The following is an 18468-nucleotide window of genomic DNA, read 5'->3' as shown; positions in this document are numbered from 1 at the left end:
CCGAAAAAACACGCGCTTCTTGATTTAGGTCAGGAAGTTGTCGTCCAGACCAGCTGTAGGTTGACGAAAAATCTAGAAAAGTCATCTCTAAAATCAGTAGAAAATCCACGGACCTCAGCATCAAACAGGGTCGCCATGTGGTCAGATTTATCCTAACCATGAGAGGATCTGTCTCGTAAAATGGGGAGGGCACCGTGCAAATTAGCTTGATAAGACTAATGAATCAGACCCCCAGAAAGGATATTCTCCTTAAAGATTAAAAATCAGCTTTTAAGCCTGATATTACTCAATCCTTGAGATTGACCGTAAAGATTGAGAATTACAAACTCATGGAATTCGATGATATCTAAACTCGAGCTTGAACGAGAAAATATTTTGATCAAAATTACAAACCGATTTGTTTTCTGAAAACCTATTTTCAATGCGTTCATTACCATTGAACGTAAAATCCTAGGAATTCACTAGGTCACCTGAACCAAATCGGGTGTCAACAGTAAGAACGGTGGTTGCATAGCATGGTCGGAGACAGGACCTTGTGCCAGACAAAATCATAGGATGATCTTTACTATTGCTCCTACAAAGGATAGTAATAGCATCCGACACGTTTTTGGACCATAATCAAATGCATGTCATTAGACATTGCCTTAACAGTTGCTTGTTCATCGCTTTCCTTTACAACCGGACGGTAGTTTGCCGAAAGGTAATATACGGGACAAGTGAACTGGACGTGTTGCTTTCCTAATACAAGGTTATCAAGTGGGTAATACAAAATCACAAGTGTTGAGCTAAAATTTTCAAATCTGAAACCCACACAACCCACAAAAATATTTTGCAAACACCGGTGAAGGGTTATTCCGGAAAACTTGTCTAGGGTAAAAGCTAGATTGAATTTTTAAAAGATCAAATGTTTTCATAAAGATCCAATTTCCTAACGGATCTAAATTTTCATAGTCATGTGGGACTGTAAACCGCCTTTCAAATGTGCACTTTGCTTTGGAAACCGAAAGTAAATCGGCTATTTGATTACAAGTATCATTGACCTAAACCCGAGGTAACTGTGGATGACACACCCACCTTTAACCATGGTTCTATCGTTACTATCATTATTTATACCACCATATCAAAATCACTGATGTACAAAGTGTGATGAATAAAAAAGTGATTCATGTATGTTTTTATTTCAAGTTCTGTATTGCTTGAGGACAAGCAATGCTCGAGTGTGGGGATATTTGATAAGGCTAAAAAGGAACATATATTTCATAGCAATATCCCTCCTAAATAATAGGTTTTCATATGTAATTGTATTATATTTTCGTTGTAATTGTTTAAATAAATAAGTGCGAAGACAAAAGGCGAAAACGAAGATTTGAAGACACAAACGTCCAAAAAGCTCAAATGTACAAGATACAATTCAAAAGGTTCAATTTATTGATGAAAAACGTCTAAAAATGACAAGAGTACAAGTTACAAAACGTAAAGTACAAGATATTAAATTGTACGCAAGGACGTTCGAAAATCCGGAACAGGGACATGAGTCAACTATCAACGCCCGACGCAACGGACTAAAAATTACAAGTCTACTATGCACAAGAATATAATATAATATATAAATAATTATATTAATTATTTATATTTTATATTTATATATATATTATGTCGACAAGCTAGGTTCCAAACTAGGATGAGCTGGATTTACGAACTCCGCGACTCGCGGAGTTTGAAGGGTAAAAGTGCCGCGACTCGCGGAGCACAGAAATTTCAGAATGCCTATAAACGGTCGCGAATTCTGCCGAGTTTAAATATAAATAATAATAATAATACTCTGTAATAAATAAATAAATAAATATATATAGTATAGGGTAGTTTTATATTAGATTAGTTCGGGTTATGTAAAGGTTATTTTATGGGTTTTAAAGTCGGAGCTCTGTCCGTGTAACACTACGCGATAAATAATCAATGTAAGCTATGTTCTCCTTTTTAAATTAATGTCTCGTACTTAAGTTATTATTATGCTTATTTGAGCCAAAGTAATCATGATGTTGGACTAAATATTAAAGACGGGGTAATTGGGCTTTGTACCATAATTGGAGTTTGGACAAAAGAACGACACTTGTGGAAATTAGACTATGGGCTATTAATGGGCTTTATATTTGTTTAACTAAATGATAGTTTGTTAATTTTAATATAAAGATTTACAATTGGACGTCCCTATAAATAACCATATACACTCAATCGGACACGATAGGCGGGGTATTTATATGTACGAATAATCGTTCATTTAACCGGACACGGGAATGGATTAATAGTCACTAGAATTATTAAAACAGTGGTGAAATTATGTACAAGGACACTTGGCATAATTGATAACAAAGTATTAAAACCTTGGGTTACACGCAGTCGATATCCTGGTGTAATTATTAAACAAAGTATTAAAACCTTGTTACAGTTTAAGTCCCCAATTAGTTGGAATATTTGACTTCGGGTATAAGGATAATTTGACGAGAACACTCGCACTTTAAATTTATGACCGATGGACTGTTATGGACAAAAACCAGACGGACATATTAAATAATCCAGGACAAAGGACAATTAACCCATGGGCATAAAACTAAAATCAACACGTCAAACATCATGGTTACGGAAGTTTAAATAAGCATAATATATTTTATTTCATATTTCATCGTACTTTTATTTACTCGCTATTTTATTTAACGTCATTTATTTATTGTCATTTATTTTTCGCTACTTTAATTATCGTCATTTATATTTTGCATTAGGTTTTAATTGTAACTTAAAATATAAAATCGACAAACCAGTCATTAAACGGTAAACCCCCTTTTATATATTATCAATATAATATATTTTGTACAAATATAATTGTTTAAAAATATAGTGTGCAATAAGCTCGCTCCATGTGGAACGAACCGGACTTACTAAAAACTATACTACTCTACGATTAGGTACACTGCCTATAGTGTTGTAGCAAGGTTTAGGTATATCCATTTTGTAAATAAATAATTAAAACTTGTGTAATTTGTAACGTATTTCGTAGTAAAATATAGTACTATCACGTACCCCCACGCTACGCCATCAAAGGCCCTGAGCATACCTGGGAACGTGAAAACCAAATAAAACGTAAATATTCTCGTCTATGTACGAACAACACCGATTAATGGCAACAACTAAATTTCGGGACGAAATTTCTTTTAACGGTTAGGTACTATAACAACCCTCATATTTCCATACCTGAATTGACTAATTTGACTATAGGGTTGATATCCATACGTAATATATAATTAAATTTGACATTGATCAAATATTTATTTTTAGTCGACACTTTTTGTTAACTAAAGTTTACACTAATTATATAAAATAACTTTAGTTAATATTAATATTAATGCGTATTATATTTAAAACTATATGAAACATAATTATTAATTAAATGATAAGTTATTTTAATCATTATATATATATTTTTAGCTTATAAAAAAAGAGATTTTTTTATAAATTAAATAACGAGCCCATGAATTTTGATTAAATATTTTCAAAAACAAAAACTTATTAAAAACATGTTTAACATGTTTTTATTTTTTGTCAAAATTGACACCTTTATTTTATTTATATTTTTTCTTTTCACCAATCATTTTTTTTTTTCTTATAAATACCCACTTTCATTTCATAAAAACTTGTATCAAATCTTTGAAAAAACTCTCTCACAAACTTGGGAAAGTACTTGAGGTATCTTCTATATTTTTATCGAATTGCTTTTATTTTTTTGTATATTCTTTAAAAATTCTAATTTAATATATATAAATTATTTTTACATGTTATAATTAGTATTATAAGTATTATGATGTATAAAAATAATTTTGATAATTTATGGAATATTATTTATAATTAAATACAAATTATGTAGTATTTAAACATAAAAACAATATAAAATTCGTAATAAAATATTAAACAGTAATAAAAATAATTATAAATTTTTTTTAAGATTAGTATACTTTTATAAACAAGATAAAATTATAAAACTTAAATAAATGGGAAGATTAGTATTTAAAAATAATTTACTTTTGCATTATTCTAAACCGAGAGAAATAATAAAGAAAATACAAAATAAATACAAACATGTATTAAATATTTTTATAAAATTTTTATATGATTAGTAGCATCACTAGATACTTTAAAAAAAAATAAAAAATTAATTTTAAATTATTTTTCCTATTTATTTAATTATAGGCCAATTACAATAGTTAAATAATTAGAAAACATTAAATAAATAATATTTTGATATAGAATTTGATTTAATAATTTTTATAACATTTTAACATAATATAGAACCTGTAAAAAATATAAAATTATTTATTTAGGTCGATTTAATATTTATTACCTAATTAAATTTGATTAATATAAACTGAGTATATATATAAAGAAAAGTGGAAAATAAATACAAAAACTTGATAAAATTATATTTATAAAATATCCTACTGAATTGTATAATTAACTAAGTTTATAAAAATTATAAATATAATATTTAATGAATTAATATTCAAATTAACATATATTAGTATTATTTTCGATTAACATAAGTATATTACATATACTAAATTAATATTATTATTATTATAACTTACGGTTAATAACTAAGTATACCATATAATAAAGTATAATGCTAATAATATAAGTTAATAACAATACATTATTAATAAACACTTATTTTATAACTATACTAATTTAATAATAATAACTTATAGTATATAATATAAGATAATCAAATTGTTAATAAATTAATAAATATAATATAACATATATAATAACATATAAACCTAAAGTGAAGGTTAATCAAAGATAATGTACAATTCATGTGAACTTCATCGCTACTCACGGTCGTAAGTGAATGATGTCTAGGTTGCCATTTATGGGTAAGCTTGTGGATCTCGAATGCCGTGACTTAGATTCTGGTCAAGAGTCCTGGGCCCCCGGTTACATCTGGTCATTCCTGACTTATTTGATAGCAACGAAGTTTGAGTAAAGTTATACAACGTCTTGCTAAAGATTAACCCGAACTTTCTAAAATTGAAAAATTACTATAAGTGGAAACTTTCCATAAATAGTAACCTTCCGAAAATGGAAATTCTTTAGTGAACCATTACTATCAATATAGTACTATATACTATTGTCTGTTAGGCAATGTCTGATCATACGTTTTATCTCTTGGTTGAGATCTCGGTCACGTCCTTCCGTTCAATTCTTTCGTGGAATACTCTTGTGTGCTACTAAGGTGATTTTCATAGCCCCACTTTTACTGTTTACTTAACTATTTATAACTTTTGGGGTGAGACACATGCTTGCTTTATAACTGTTTTACACTTAGACACAAGTACTAAATTGTTAACTATGTTGTCATGCTTTGATTCATGCTAAATCCCTACCGTAATATCGTCAATTGCTACGTTTAAATGCAAACTTAATTATTGTGAGTAGGCCTATTGAGAGTAACATCTCTAACCATTCGACCGTTGGTCTTTGGTTACATAATAATGATTCCACGACACTAACAGTACAAGGTGTCATAGGGTAAATTGTTTAGTAGCGATATTACAAACTGCAGCAACAGTTTTACATTGATATTTCTATATCAATCAACTTTAAACTAAATCTTGTGGTCTAAAACTTTGGATATTATTTATAAACCTGTGAATTTCACTCAACCTTTTTGGTTTACACTTTAAGCATGTTTTGTCTCAGGTGATGATTGAGCTAGCTGTTTGCAACTTTGTGATGATAGATTTGATGCTTGCATGGAGTCCACATCGCATATTATATTTTAGTTCATAAACATTTATTTTACGTTTTTAATAATAATGTAAACATGTATTACTGCTTCTGCTATTTTATTAACAAAGGTTTCATTTAAAAAGTCTCATATAGAGTCGTTCTCGTTTATACAACTGTGTTATGATATGATTGGTCACAATTACCCCTGTTCCATTTTGGGGGGTGTGACAATTAAGGTAGTTTACAGTTGCTCACAGTTTCTGCTGCTTCATTTAGCTTTTTCAAAGTTCAATGTATTGATTCGTAAGCTGGGTGCTTTTCAAAATTTCAGAATTGAAGGTCGTAATTCTAGGAGATAATTGTTATATGTATACCTATAACTATTGATGTAGAAATACTACGAGATTCGAAATACTGATTGCTGATTCTCGGTAATTGGTATGGCAATTATTGTTACAGGGTATAGATGTATACATGATGGGGTTTCAATGAATATAATGATTTTCGGAAAGTCCAAATTCATTGAAGTTGCTGGTAAGTTTACTGCTAATGTGGTGGAATATAAACGGTTCCCCGGTAACAATGACAACAGACAAACTTATATATCGAGATTATAATAAGGCTAATTCGAATGGAAGTCGAAGTTGATTTGCTGAAGCTATGTCAAAATTGGCTAATTGGAAAAAGAGTTGAAATGTTATTTTCGGTAATAACAATGCCAAAGGAGCTAGAACAGACACGTGTTAAACGTTTACACAGGTCCCGAGTGTTTTCAGGTGCATAACTATATGCATCAATCTTTTCTTTCATAGATGAAGTACGGTTGGTTCATCCTCTCGATTGAGGTGTTTTCAAGTATCATGAAAGGTTTGAATACAGATTGTAATCGTTAAGATACAAATGAGGTTTTAAGATGAAATCAAGTGGCAAACTTGAAGAATTGTTTAGTTTCATATGTTATAATCAATATTTTAATTCATTTTAATTGTCCAATGTTGGGAGTCCACAGTTAACAGTCCACAGTCACTAACTAAATAATTCATATATAGTTTATAATATTCGAATTAATTAATATGTATCGTGACCTGTGTACATGTCTCAGACTCGATCACAACTCAAATTATATATATTATTTGAGAATCAACCTCAACCCTGTATAGAGAACTCGATCATTACTGCATATAGAGTGTCTATGGTTATTCCAAATAATATATATAGATGCGTCGATATGATATGTCAAAACCTTGTATACGTGTCCCGATATTTAAAGTGCGTAAAATAAATAACAGAAATTAAATGACGATAAATAAAATTGCGAGAATATAAATTGCGATAAATAAACTGCGATAAATAAATTGCGATAATTAAATTGCGATAAATAAATTGCGTTAAATAAAAGGTAATCAGTTAGCTAGGAACAGTTAGCGTGGATTCTTAACAAAATTTTCTTCATAGTTAATTTGTTCGTTTCTAACAGATTTTATTTTGTCCAATGTTTTCTTCATTATGCCACTTGTTGGATTCTGATAGTTCAAAATCCAAATATGAATTTGAATTTGAATGAAAATAGTTATTCTTTGGTGAACGGATACGTATATCGGTGGTTGTAAGTAGGATAGTGAATGATTGTTGAATCAGATTCGCAGAAAGTACCGTGTAACTGATTAATGTGAAATTTAAATATTCCTCGGGTATTACCTACCCGTTAAAATATTTTCATCATTAACAGTTTGTACGAAAGAATTTTTAATTACAATCTTTATGAAAATATACTTACATATATATTTTTTTCAGATGTAATCATGGATTTAATGAGTCAATATGCTATTAAACTCATTTGATTTATCATTAGAACAATACTATATAATCTCTAAAGCATTAGAGATTACGTAATCGCCATGTCGAACGAAGATAAATGATGTAGAACAATTCGTAGATTGATGATTATGCTCGAGGTACATAATGAGATGTTGAGGCATAGATTGTTGATGGTACTGGTGCCGTTATTGATGGTTCTGTTGGTGTCGGTGATGTTGCTGAAGCTAGTATGTTTCGCACCATATTTTCCAAGGCTACAACTCGGGCGCGAAGCTCGTTGACTTCTTATATTATTCCGGGATGATTGTCGGTCGGAACGAGCGGATGAATAAGGTTTTAAATTTGAGATAGTATATAATCATGGCTAGATACTCTGGAAATGAGTGTGAAAATGGTGTTTCGGACAGGTTCGCCGGTAAGTGCTTCAGGTTCATCACCAAGAGGTGAATTTGGTTGATGAAAAGGATCGCCTTCTTCGCGTTTCCATGGATTAAGTCGACTACGAATCCATTAGATGAATTGGGGATGGCTGATTGATTGGTTCATTCTGGTGACACCACTTTCGGAGCTTAGGTGAATATCCATGTCGGAATAGCTGTCGGAATAACTATCGGAATATCTATCGAAATCTGAGGGACTCGAACTGGTTGAGTGATTCATCTCGTACGATCAGATGAAGGATTTTAGATAAGAAATAGATTATAGGATGTAGATTAGTACCCTGCAATACATAATTTACATACGCATATATAATTCTAAAATCCCATAAGTTACGGAGGAATGTACGGAAGCTGTCAGGCAAAGGTAACAATAACAGATAAGCTAAGATATGAATTTATCTATACACTGTCTATGCAATAGAGGCAGTAAGACATGTCTAGACTAAGAATGATGAGCAGGTAATTTCCTAAGGATGATAAGCAGATGATTTCCGATAAAAATGATAAGCAAAACTTTTAACATGCAGACACGGTAGATGAAATGTCCCGTTCATATTGATTATAAATGTTCCATATTAATTGATTTCGTTGCGAGGTTTTGACCTCTATATGAGACGTTTTTCAAAGACTGCATTCATTTTTAAAACAACCATAACCTTTATTTTATCAATAAAGGTTTCAAAAGCATTACGTAGATTATCAAATAATGATAATCTAAAATATACTATTTACACACGACCATTACATAATGGTTTACAATAGAAATATATTACATCGACATATGTTTCTTGAATGCAGTTTTTACATAATATCATACAAACATGGACTCCAAATCTTGTCCTTATTTTAGTATGCAACAGCGGAAGCTCTTAATATTCACTTGAGAATAAACATGCTTTAAACGTCAACAAAAATGTTGGTGAGTTATAGGTTTAACCTATATATATCAAATTGTAACAATAGACCACAAGATTTCATATTTCAATATACATCCCATACATAGAGATAAAAATCATTCATATGGTGAACACCTGGTAACCGGCATTAACAAGATGCATATATAAGAATATCCCCATCATTCCGGGACACCCTTCGAATATGATATAAATTTCGAAGTACTAAAGCATTCGGTACTTTGGATGGGGTTTGTTAGGCCCAATAGATCTATCTTTAGGATTCGCGTCAATTAAGGTGTCTGTTCCCTAATTCTTAGATTACCAGACTTAATAAAAAGGGGCATATTCGATTTCGATAATTCAACCATAGAATGTAGTTTCACGTACTTGTGTCTATTTTGTAAATCATTTATAAAACCTGCATGTATTCTCATCCCAAAAATATTAGATTTTAAAAGTGGGACTATAACTCACTTTCACAGATTTTTACTTCGTCGGGAAGTAAGACTTGGCCACTGGTCGATTCACGAACCTATAAAAAATATGTACATATATATCAAAGTATATTCAAAATATATTTACAACACTTTTAATACATTTTGATGTTTTAAGTTTATTAAGTCAGCTGTCCTCGTTAGTAACCTACAACTAGTTGTCCAACGTTAGATGTACAGAAAAAAAATTGATATATATTATCTTGAATCAATCCACGACCCAGTGTATACATGTCTCAGGCTGGATCACAACTCAAAGTATATATATTTTTGGAATCAACCTCAACCCTGTATAGCTAACTCCCACATTACTGCATATAGAGTGTCTATGGTTGTTCCAAATAATATATACACATGGGTCGATATGATATGTCAAAACATTTGCATACGTGTCTATGGTATCCCAAGATTACATAATATATTAGAATACATATATAATACAATATAAGTTAGCTAGGATATGATTAATATAGATTTGTTACCAATTTTCACGTTGCTACAACAAGAAAAATTATCCAATCTTGTTTTACCCATAACTTCTTCATTTTAAATCCGTTTTGAGTGAATCAAATTGCTATGGTTTCATATTGAACTCTATTTTATGAATCTAAACATAAAAAGTATAGGTTTATAGTCAGAAATATAAGTTACAAGTCATTTTTTGTAAAGGTAGTCATTTCAGTCGAAAGAACGACGTCTAGATGACCATTTTAGAAAACATACTTCCACTTTGAGTTTAACCATGATTTTTGGATATAGTTTCATCTTCATAAGAAAAATCATTTTCCCAGAAGAAAAACTTTTAAATCAAAGTTTATCATAGTTTTTAATTAACTAACCCAAAACAGCTCGCGGTGTTACTAGGACGGCGTATGTCCGGTTTTACAGTGTTCTTCATGTTTTCAGGTTTTAAATTATTAAGTTAGCATATAATATAGATATAGAACATGTGTTTAGTTGATTTTAAAAGTCAAGTTATAAAGATTAACTTTTGTTTGCGAACAAGTTTAGAATTAACTAAACTATGTTCTAGTGATTACAAGTTTAAACCTTCGAATAAGATAGCTTTATATGTATGAATTGAATGATGTTATGAACATCATTACTCCCTCAAGTTTTCTGGATAAAGCTACTGGAAATGAGAAAAATGGATCTAGCTTCAAAGGATCCTTGGATGGCTTGAAAGTTCTTGAAGCAGAATCATGACACGAAAACAAGTTCAAGTAAGATTTCCACTCGAAATAAGATTGTTATAGTTATAGAAATTGAATCAAAGTTTGAATATGAGTATTACCTTATATTAGAAAGATATCTTACTGTAAATAATAAAGATTTCTTGAAGTTGGATGATCACTCTACAAGATTGGAAGTAAGCTAGCAAACTTGGAAGTATTCTTGATTTTATGAAACTAGAACTTGTAGAATTTATGAAGAACACTTAGAACTTGAAGATAGAACTTGAGAGAGATTAATTAGATGAAGAAAATTTAAGAATGAAAGTGTTTTTAGGTGTTTTTAGTCGTTGGTATATGGATTAGATATAAAGGATGTGTAATTTTATTTACATGTAAATAAGTCATGAATGATTACTCATATTTTTGTAATTTTATGAGATATTTCATGCTAGTTGCCAATTGATGGTTCCCACATGTGTTAGGTGACTCACATGGGCTGCTAAGAGCTGATCATTGGAGTGTATATACCAATAGTACATTCATCTAAAAGCTGTGTATTGTACGAGTACGAATACGGGTGCATACGAGTAGAATTGTTGATGAAACTGAACGAGGATGTAATTGTTAGCATTTTTGTTAAGTACAAATATTTTGATAAGTGTCTTGAAGTCTTTCAAAAGTGTATGAATACATATTAAAACACTACATGTATATACATTTTAACTTAGTCGTTAAGTCATCGTTAGTCGTTACATGTAAGTGTTGTTTTGAAACCTTTAGGTTAACGATCTTGTTAAATGTTGTTAACCCATTGTTTATTAAATCAAATAAGATGTTAAATTATTACATTATCATGATATCATGATGTATTAATATATCTTAACATGATATATATACATTAAATGTCGTTACAACGATAATCGTTACATATATGTCTCGTTTCAAAATCATTAAGTTAGTAGTCTTGTTTTTACATATGTAGTTCATTGTTAATATACTTAATGATATGTTTACTTCTCATAATATCATGTTAACTATATATATATATATATATATATATATATATATATATATATATATATATATATATATATATATATATATATATATATATATATATATATATATATATATATATCCATATATATGTCATCATATAGTTTTTACAAGTTTTAACGTTCGTGAATCGCCGGTCAACCTGGGTGGTCAATTGTCTATATGAAACCTATTTTAATTAATCAAGTCTTAACAAGTTTGATTGCTTAACATGTTGGAAACATTTAATCATGTAAATATCAATTTCATTTAATATATAAAAACATGGAAAAGTTCAGGTCACTACAGTACCTACCCGTTAAATAAATTTCGTCCCGAAATTTTAAGCTGTTGAAAGTGTTGACGAATCTTCTGGAAATAGATGCGGGTATTTATTCTTCATCTGATCTTCACGCTCCCAGGTGAACTCGGGTCCTCTATGAGCATTCCATCAAACCTTAACAATCGGTATCTTGTTTTGTTTAAGTCTCTTAACCTCACGATCTATTATTTCGACGGGTTCTTCAATGAATTGAAGTTTTTCATTGATTTTGGATTTCGTCCAACGGAATAGTGAGATCTTCTTTAGCAAAACATTTCTTCAAATTCGAGACGTGGAAAGTGTTATGTACATTCGCAAGTTATTGAGGTAACTCAAGTCGGTATCTATATATATGTCATCATATAGTTTTTACAAGTTTTAACGTTCGTGAATTGCCGGTCAACTTGGGTGGTCAATTGTCTATATGAAACCTATTTCAATTAATCAAGTCTTAACAAGTTTGATTGCTTAACATGTTGGAAACATTTAATCATGTAAATATCAATTTCATTTAATATATAAAAACATGGAAAAGTTCGGGTCACTACAGTCGATGTAAAGACCCGTACTAATCCATTCGGATGAAGTCCATATCGATTATAAACGATTCACAATAGTTGATTACATCGCGAGGTACTTGACCTCTATATGATACATTTTACAAACATTGCATTCGTTTTTGAAAAGACAATCTTTCATTACATCGGAAGTTGACGGCATGCATACCATTTCATAATATATCTAACTATAATTGACTTAATAATAATCTTGATGAACTCAACAACTCGAATGCAACGTCTTTTGAAATATGCCATGAATGACTCCAAGTAATATCTTTAAAGTGAGCAAATGCACAGCGGAAGATTTCTTTCTTACCTGAGAATAAACATGCTCTAAAGTGTCAACCAAAAGGTTGGTGAGTTCATTAGTTTAACATAAATAATCATTTCCATCATTTTAGTAGACCACAAGAATTTCATTTCCAGTTCTCATAAATACGTCCCATGCATAGAGACAAAAATCATTCATATGGATTGAACACCTGGTAACCGACATTCACAATATATATATAAGAATATCCCCATCATTCTGGGATCCTCCTTCGGACATGATATAAATTTCGAAGCACTAAAGCATCCGGTACTTTGGATGGGGCTTGTTGGGCCCGATAGATCTATCTTTAGGATTCGCGTCAATTAGGGTGTCTGTTCCCTAATTCTTAGATTACCAGACTTAATAAAAAGGGGCATATTCAATTCGATAATTCAACCATAGAATGTAGTTTCGATTACTTGTGTCTATTTCGTAAAACAGTTATAAAAGCAGCGCATGTATTCTCAGTCCCAAAAATATATATTGCAAAAGCATTTAAAAGGGAGCAAATGAAACTCATTGTACTGTATTTTGTAGTAAAAATACATATGATGACATTGAACAGAAGTAGGGTTGTCCTCAGATTCACGAACCTATATCATTTGTATATTTATTAATATACATAATTGTAATCGAATAATTATATATATATATATTATTAGTTGTGATATAATTTTCATATTACTAATTTAGCTACTTCATTATATATATTCATTTTATATATGAAAATATTTATATATTTAAAATATGAGCATTAAATATATTTTTATATAATTAATCTTTTATTTACAAAGTACAAGTTATAATAGTACTAAAATAAGTATAATGATAATAAAAATAATTTTTAATAGTACTAGTAATAATAATGATAGTATTAGTAGTAGTTTTAACAAAATGATAAATTAAAAGTAATGATACTTTTAATAATAGTTATGTTAATCTTTAATAATATAATTTCGATTATGATAATTATATTAACGAAAATGATAATATTAATAATAATACTTATCTAAATCCTAATAATACTAATAATAGTGATACTTATATTAATATTAGTCTTATAAAATTATTAATAACGATAATAATAATAACTTTAATAATAATAATAATAATGATATTGATAACAATAATTGATAAATAATAATAATAATAATAATAATAATAATAATAATAATAATAATAATAATAATAATAATAATAATAATAATAATAATAATAATAATAATAATAATAATAATAATAATAATAATAATAATAATAATAATAATAATAGTTTTGATATAGAAAACTACCTTAATGTATCCAGGCTTTAAAAAGAAATCAATGTCGTTGCCCGGGCTCGAACCCGAGACCCCTCGAATACTGTCAACACTCCTAACCATTGGGTTGTCGCCCATTTTTCTGTTTTATATCCTTCCCAAAATTATTATTGTGATGACCCGAGAATTTCCGACCAAATTTAAACTTAATCTTTATATGATTTCGATACGATAAGCAAAGTATGTAATGTTGAGTCTAGAAAACATTGAAACAATGTTCATATATTCAATTGACCTTCGACTGCTCTCGACGATTCACGAACAATTATTTGTAAATAGATATGTGTGTATGTATATATAAATAATAATTTGAAATATAATATAAACGATTATAACACTCGATGATTATTTAATCAAATTAAGAAATGGTAGTTATATTAATTTCTTTAAAATAAATATTAATATTAATATCAGTATTAATAATACTATTAAAATTATAATGCATAGATATATAATTTGATACATGTAAATTGAAACATTATTATTATTATTAATTAGTATTATTATTATTAATATAATTATAATTATAATATAATTATTATTATTACTTATTAAAATATATTAAATATAAAATATATTAGACAGATGAAATCCAAATCACTTAAGATCAATTTTTTTAATATTTTGTGTCTTGTCTGAATCTATTAGCTTTCAATATCAACTCTTACATCCCCTTAATTTCCTGATTTCATGAGATTTAGTGTCGCCCCACTAACACAATCGATCGATTCATATTACTGTACCTGATTGATAATACTGTGCTATTTTTTTTTTAATATTGATTTCTCTTCCTTATATGTATACTCTTACATATTATGTTCTTAAAATTCAGTTTTAGTCAGTGAAGTTCCATTACACACGATCATCAAACCTTGCAAACTATCTCTACCTCCATCAACACATTAAGAACCATCACCTTTTTCCACTCATCCACCGTCGACTACAAATACATATGTTTCTATTCTGTTTCGAGTTGTCACCACCATAAAGATTTCGCCACTCTTGCCATCACCTTTATAAAACCATCTTTCCGTTTACTTTCAAATTAGAACCAAGAACCAAAACACATCACCTTCATCATCTCTCTTTCACTTTCTCGCTCTCTACAAAAATTGCTGCAACTCCTCAAAGGTTTTTGCTACAAATCCTCTTCTGTTTTTCGCTGTATAAATTAATACACTTCAATTTGTTTGATGTCTGCTAGTCATTGTTATTTTATGGAGCAATCTAACAAAAAGAATGAGGAGAATATGCCCATAAATATAGTGGCCAACTTGGATATAGGATTTAGGAATATGCAGCGTTTTTTTTTTAATATACATGTGGGATTAGGTGGAAATTATGGCCGACACATTCAAGCATGTATCCATTGGAATGATTAAAAGTAATTGAAGGTTAGGTTGCCGACATGTATCACTTCTTTAGCACTAGTGGAGCGATTTTTTTTTTTTTTTTATTTGAAGGGCCAATAAACGATTTAATTGCTACAAGAATTCCATAATGGGAAGCAACACATAATATACTTTTTCGATTAGTATATTAATTAGAGTGTCGATTGATCAATTGATTATGATTGCCACGATAAAGATAAATGATATTTATAATAATGAGTTTGAGTTGTAAAGTAGATGTGATGGAGAAGGTAATCTGGTTCCTAAGCTAACGTAAATGAATCGGACCACAGGAGTATTAGTCGGGCTGTAAAAATTAGTTGGGCTTAGTTAACAACTCGGATCACTATTTAATCATTAAGTGGGCTGCCTTTTATATAACGAACTATTACGGATTATATATGTATTATGGCATGCTCTACCAGAAAGAAGACAGTCGGAAGGGTGGCTAGGTATGATTGTAAGGGAACTTAAGGTCGCTGGTTCAAGCCTTGGTTGAGTCTTTTTTTTTTTCTGTTAAAGAAGAACATGGAACTCAGGAGAGTGTGGGTTAAAAAGATTAGGATATGAAACAATATAGAAAAATTGAAGATAGATGGATGGGTTAAGGGATGTTTTGGGTTTACAAGAGGTCGCGGGTTCGAGTCCCGTCTTGGGCAGTTTAATTTTTGTAGCCTATTTTGAGGTAATTACTTATCATAATAATTATTATTATTATCTTTATTATTATTGTTATTATTATTAATTAATATTGTTAAGGTTATCATTTAGGAAGTATTATTATAATTATCTTAGCAAGATTAATAAATGAGGTATTAATAAGATTCATAGAAATATTATTATTATCATTAACAACATTATTATTATTTTTATGATTATGAATATAAAGATTTTAGATACACATATTATTATGAAAATGGTTAAAATTACAATTTAGTTACATCTTAAATGAATTATAAATAAAATTATTAGTATTATCATTAAAATTATTATTTTCATTGTTGAACCTAATTATTATTATTATTATCACTATTTTAGTATATTTGTGATTATTAGCTTAACAGACAAATGATAGGTATTTAAAAATATATTTATTATAAATATCATAACAATACTACATACTGTATTTTTATATAAAATGTTATCATCTAAAATATTCATCAAGATAGATATAGTATAAATATATATTTTAATATATTATAGATAACAATATAAACACATATAAATATTAATACATTGTATATATAACATTAGGTTATAATTTATACTAACATATTATAATAACACTAGTAATTATATACAAATTTACTCGATTACCAATATATGTGTTAATATGTATATACATAATATAGGTTCGTGAATCCGAGGCCAACCCTGCATTGTTCAATATAGTCATATGTATTTTTACTACAAAATACATTAGGTGAGTTCATTTGATTCCCTTTTACTCTTTACATTTTTGGGACTGGGAATACATGCGCTATTTTTACAACTGCTTTATTAAATGCTTTTGAAATAAATTTTGAACTGCGAATACATGCAAATGCTTTATTAACTGTTTTACAATATTTATATGTGTGAGTTTCATTTGCCCCTTTTTACTCATTACATTTTTGGGCTGAGAATACATGCAAATGCTTTATTAACTGTTTTACAATATTTATATGCGTGAGTTTCATTATTCCCTTTTTATATACATTTTGGGGCTGAGAATACATGCAAAATGCTTTATCAATTGTTTTACAATATTTATATGTGTGAGTTTCCTTTGCCTTTTTACCCTTTATATTTTTGGGCTGAGAATACATGCGCTGCTTTTATAACTGTTTTACGAAATAGACACGAGTAAATGAAACTACATTCTATGGCTGGATTATTAAACCGAATATGCCCTTTTTAGTCTGGTAATCTAAGAATTAGGGAACAGACACCCTAATTGACGCGAATCCTAAAGATAGATCTATCGGGCCCAACAAGCCCCATCCAAAGTACCGGATGCTTTAGTACTTCGAAATTTATATCATGTCCGAAGGAGGATCCCGGAATGATGGGGATATTCTTATATGCATATTGTGAATGTCGGTTACCAGGTGTTCAATCCATATGAATGATATTTTTGTCTCTATGCATGGGACGTATGATTATGAGAAATGGAAGTATGAAATCTTGTGGTCTATTAAAATTATGAAATGATTATTAATGTTAAACTTATGAACTCACCAATCTTTTGGTTGACACTTGAAAGCATGTTTATTCTCAGGTATGAAAGAAACGTTCCGCTGTGCATTTGCTCATTTTAAAGACAGTATTTGGAGTCGATCATCGCAATGGAACCAGTTGTTGGCGACTTTGTCCAGATGGTTTAGGACGGGTCCTTTCAGTTGGTATCAGAGCGATGGTCTTAGCGAACCATGTCTGCATTAGTGTGCCTAACTGATAAGTCGTTAGGATACATTATTGAGTCTGGACTTCGACCGTGTCTACATATCAAAAGTTTTTGCTTATCATTTTGTGTCAAAAATTACCTGCTTATCATTCTTAGAGAATCATTTGCTTATCATTCTTAGTCTAGACACGTTTTACTGCATTGACTGCATAAATAGTGTATAGACAAAATTCATATCTTAGCGTATCTGTTACTGTAGATCTTGCCTGATATCTTTCGTAAATTTCTCCGTAATTTAAGGGATCCTGGTACTATATATATCTATGTAAATTATGCATTGAGAATACCATCCAACTATCAATTACTATCACTAAACTCTTCATATCAAAAATCTTTCCTGAGATCGCGTAAGATGGCCTCTACGAATCGATCAAATTCCTCTGACTCCGAAGACTGCGTGACAGGAGCACATCAATCAATCAACTATCGTGATTACTGGAGAAAATGGGGGTGGGTTCGCGACATACTCACTCTATGGAGA

Source organism: Rutidosis leptorrhynchoides, chromosome 4, assembly GCF_046630445.1.
Source record: "Rutidosis leptorrhynchoides isolate AG116_Rl617_1_P2 chromosome 4, CSIRO_AGI_Rlap_v1, whole genome shotgun sequence".
Taxonomy (NCBI): Eukaryota; Viridiplantae; Streptophyta; class Magnoliopsida; order Asterales; family Asteraceae; genus Rutidosis; species Rutidosis leptorrhynchoides.
The sequence above is the reverse complement of the archived record's forward strand: the minus strand, read 5'-3'. Positions refer to the sequence as shown.